The sequence below is a fragment of the Daphnia magna genome, linkage group LG7 (assembly GCF_020631705.1).
Source record: "Daphnia magna isolate NIES linkage group LG7, ASM2063170v1.1, whole genome shotgun sequence".
NCBI lineage: Eukaryota > Metazoa > Arthropoda > Branchiopoda > Diplostraca > Daphniidae > Daphnia > Daphnia magna.
Window position 1 is genome coordinate 2,649,528 of NC_059188.1, and position 4,830 is coordinate 2,654,357.

At 34.9% G+C, this 4,830-nt stretch overlaps 1 long non-coding RNA gene across 3 annotated transcripts; it reads left to right on the forward strand.

Moving 5' to 3' along the window:
* The first annotated feature begins 2,404 nt into the window (after window positions 1-2,404).
* On the forward strand, window positions 2,405-3,466 carry LOC123474303. 3 transcript variants are annotated; one of them, XR_006648919.1, is made up of 5 exons: window positions 2,405-2,474; window positions 2,622-2,777; window positions 2,839-2,995; window positions 3,057-3,207; window positions 3,277-3,466. It is a non-coding gene; the product is annotated as an uncharacterized LOC123474303 (long non-coding RNA). The 3 variants fall into 3 exon arrangements; XR_006648920.1 differs by having other exon boundaries at window positions 2,411-2,561; window positions 2,622-2,781; XR_006648918.1 differs by having other exon boundaries at window positions 2,411-2,561.
* Window positions 3,467-4,830: the final 1,364 nt, after the last annotated feature.

The following is a 4,830-nucleotide window of genomic DNA, read 5'->3' on the forward strand; positions in this document are numbered from 1 at the left end:
AATTACCTATTACCCTAGTAGAACATGATATCTTACAGATATCTATCTGATATCATAACATCTATTAATAAGATATCTGTAGATATCAATGGGCTGTCTATGCAATGACGAAATGTCATGGCTACAACATATCTTTCCAAGATATTTTAAACATATCTTTCCAAGATATTTTAAAAATATCTTGTAAACATCCCAGGTAGCACACAGAGCTGTTACAGACTCCTGTAACCGATCTGTTTCACATACTTGTGAAACAGATCCGTATCAGGCTTGTTACATCTCTGTTTTACAGGAAATTTGTCTGGAATTGCTCTGTTTTACAGGATTTGGTAAAAGTTTGTTTCACTGATCTGGAACAGATCTGTAATCTTTCTGTAATACATAATTCTGGTTTTTCACTGTACTACAGACCTGTTACAGATCTGTTTTTTACTTGAGAAAATTGTTTCTGATTTTGCTCTGTTTCCCATGTTTTTCACTTGTCTGTTTTTACTCTGTAAAAATACATTCTGTTTTTCTTCTGTCTAACACGTATGTTACATGCATGTTTTTACTCTGTATTACCGAGTGAAATATATTTCTGTTATGTGTCTGTACTACATGTCTGGTACGGGTCTGTATTTCCCTTGTAAAACATATGACAGAAATCATCTGTTCTCAGTAGGTACCCCCGATATGGTACAGGTCTGTTTTTTCCTTGTAAAACATATGACATAAATCATCTGTTTTGTGTCTGTATCTCAGGTATGTTACAGGCCTGTGTTTTCTATGTAAAACATACTTCAGTGATTATCTGTTATGGGTTTGTGGCCCAGGTATGTTACGGGTTTGTATTTCCCTTGTAACACCTATGTCAGTAATAATCTGATCTGTGTCTGTATCCCCGGTATGGTACATTTCTGGATTCCCAATAGCAAACAGACTTAAATGTTTTCTCATATATTACAGTGTAATACCATGCAGCCAGATGACATCTTACATAAGTCAGTGTTAGGCTAATGGTTAAGAGTTAAGCTCAGCACTCGAAAGGTTGAAGGTTCAAATCTTGGTCAACTTGGAAACATTGTTAAAGGTCAAAAGAATATTTATAATTTGTTGAAAAGCTTCCGGTTTCTGGATATGGAAGTAGAAGATCGGTAGTAACTGTTAAAGATCGTGATAAGACCGTGATGACTGTTGAGAGGACAAGGGAAGAAAATAGAGATGACCCAGAGCTTCAAAATGAGTATATGCACACATTTTTAAAATGTTCCTCAACTTCTTTGTTGATGACTAACTGTTAAAAAATGACAACGTGATCAAAGTTAAATAAATGTATTCAAGTTAAAGAGATCACACTTGAAAACATAGATTTTGTCAGACTATGTTATGCTATATTTCATAGCATAACTACATTCATCATTCAAAATCACGTCAATAAATAAAAACCTTTGTGCTGGTCAGACTCGTCGGGCAAAACATGCCAATGTCAAATAAATAAAAATGAATTCACTACGTACACATGGGGTTGAGGGATGTCAAATGAATTAAAATAAATTCAATTTACGTGGTATGGAGTATGGGGATGACTAACCACCGTTCAATCATCCCATCGTGGAAAGGAAGAGTAATACATTTAGTAGATTTTTCTACAAAGTCAATAGGAATGAGTTGTCGTTGGGGTTTTAAGTCACCACTACGTTTTAAGACTCGCGTTTAGCTCTACCTTTATTTGCAATGAATTATTAAAAATATCTGTTAGGGAAAACTTTCCGAAATCCGAGTTGGATGAGGAATTTTTTAAAAACATATTTCCAATTGGCTGAATGGAAGTAAGGATACGAGGAAAAAAATTTAAGTGCTAAACGGGATTGAAAATTTAAAATTTCGTGTTATTAATTTAACTTAATACTTTTTCAAATACAATATTTCTGCATCTCCAATAAAGAATTTTTTTGTTTATTTCTTGTTGCTCAAGCTGTTTTATAAACGCTTTTCATGCCGTTTATAAAACGAAATAAAATTTTATACACACATAGAAATCGTGTTTATGTGGCAACGTCTTTGAAGATGAGTTTAGTCTATACCAGCGCCACCGCACCCACGCTGAGGCAGCTACGCTACCATTAGTCGCGTTTTGGCGAAGTTGCGAGAAGGAACTGCTGCCGGTCGTTTTTTTATTAGCTTTTGGTGACATTTTGTGTGAGTCGAAAAAGAAATTTGTGTGTGTGTGTGTGTTTATGGAAGGCGTTCCAGCTGAAATATTTTGGGAATTATGGTGAATATTTTGCGTGTGTGTTGATGGAAAGCGATTCCGGCGGATTGGGTGGCGAAACTGTGTGTGTGTTTGTTTATGGAAAGGGAAAAATCTATTAGCCCCCGCTAGGGGGACTCTCTCTTGCGCCTACCAGCAGCCGCCAGCCGTGTGTTGTTGACAAGTGATAGTTCGTCGTCATGTCTTTTCATTGGAATTTTCATGTCTTCTCAGCACACTTGTAAGTTTTGGCATGTTAAAGTATTTTGTGTAATTGTTACATCATGATGAAAACATGTGCTACATGTGTGTTGATGGAAAGCGATCTGTAGGTTATATAATAGTTTTCATTATTCTTGGTTTATTTCTTATTTTGATTTTGCTTTAGATTTGCATTTAGACTGACTGAGAGCTATCAGTTTTTCCTTTCGAGAAAAATAAAAGGCCAACACCATGGTTAAAAAGGGTTTTTGTTAACCATGCTCAAAGTTGCCACTACTCGTGTATCATCCAAGCTATCATGTGTGTTGATGGAAAGCGATCTGTAGGTTATTGCAATAGTTTTCATTATTCTTGGTTTATTTCTAATTTTGATTTTGCTTTAGATTTGCATTTAGACTGACTGAGAGCTATCAGTTTGTCCTTTCGAGAAAAATAAAAGGCCAACACCATGGTTAAAAAAGGGTTTTTGTTAACCATGCTCAAAGTTGCCACTACTCGTGTATCATCCAAGCTATCATGTGTGTTGATGGAAAGCGATCTGTAGGTTATTGCAATAGTTTTCATTATTCTTGGTTTATTTCTAATTTTGATTTTGCTTTAGATTTGCAATTAGACTGACTGAAAGCTATCAGATTGTCCTTTCGAGAAAAATAAAAGGCCAACACCATGGTCAAAAAAGGGTTTTTGTTGACCCCTTGGTTGCTACACATTCAATCCTCATATCCTTGGAATGGACCCACTCTTATTTAGAGGTATTGCTTTCTGTCGTTACACTTCCATGATATTTAAAAAATCTAAAGTCACTTCCATTCTCGTTTCAGGTTAATCCCTCGCCCCTACTCAATAGACGGAATTAATTGGCCGTGCATCACCAACTTATATCGGATGGGCGCTCCGTATTGAAAACTATTGCTAAATTTCATAAAGCTTTACATAATTTTGCTTGGACAATCATGTGTAAGTGGTGTATAAAATGAAATTCGTGTTGAATACAAATTTTAAATCGCGTGAGTTGTATACTTGTATTATTGAAACGACGGATCTGTAAACAGTTGGTAGTACAAAGACTGTGGTACGCGTTATGTAACAAACCTGTTATACAGATTTTGTAAGTCAGGTCTGTAACAAACCTGTTATACAGATTTTGTAAGTCAGGTCTGTCACAGACCTGTGTGACAGTCTGTAAAAGTGGGACACTACAAACAATTTACAGACTCTCAAAAACAGATCTGTAACAGACCTGAAACAGAGTCTGTGTGCTACCTGGGATATTCTATAGACTTTTTGCAAAATTTATAAAATTGAAACAGAGCAAATTTAACTTGTTTACAAAAAAAAATATATTCCTTGTATAGACTTGCTGTGAGACAGCTACAAAAAAGATCACACATTACAACGCGAACGAAAAAGGATTTATCCACAAATTTTCTTAATGTAAATGTCTATGTTGAACATGAGTGATGATCATCTTGAGATCGAAGCCTGATACATGTTGATCATTGTCTTCTATATACCGAAAAAAAGATAGCATTATAATATATTTATCAAAAACAATATATTAATTACCTTTTTAATTGGAATCACAAGCATCATTTGCCTGCTGTGCGTTGATTTCTGCCGAACAGAACCGAGATTTTGCATTGCGCAGATGAAGTTTGGTTTCTCGAATGAAAGATTCCTGTTCCATTTCCAAAAACTTTTGTTTGAACGAATACCATCTAAATATTTTAAATGATATGAAGTTCAATTCTAAAATTTTATTAATTTTACCTTCAACTGCCTTCGTGATAGTGCACGAACTCATTCCTGTTTTTCCTGATCCATTGTTGACTCTTCTATCTCGTCTACCTAACCAATTTACATCCTTTGAAAGTGAATCGGAAAAAACAGTGTTCCAAGCTCTTCTGACGTAGTAACTCTCGCTGTTTTTGGAATTCTTCTTACCCAAAAGACGAATACGGGATACCTGAGTCGTTAAAATATAAAGCTTTGATATTTTATAAATTGATTAATTTGTTATTATTCTTACGAGCTTCTTGTAAATGTTCTTATCTGTTGTTAATACTTTTTCAAAAGAATGTCATTGCTCTAAACTCTTAAAAGGAAGAGAATCAATGTCTTCCTGAATTTCCGCAGCTTCATCGTCACTTACTGGCTTGATAGATTTTTCGATCACATTTAATTTATCATTGATTTTTGCTAACGCTGAGATGAAATGTTCGTTTCCAGAAGCCCCTTTCACTATAAAAATGATATAATAATATAAATAAATACATTGAGATTAAAATGTTACCACGACTAGTTTTCTCCGGAACGCCAACAAGAGAATCTTCAATATCAGGCATATAATAGGAAGGTTTGTTTTCATAGATGGG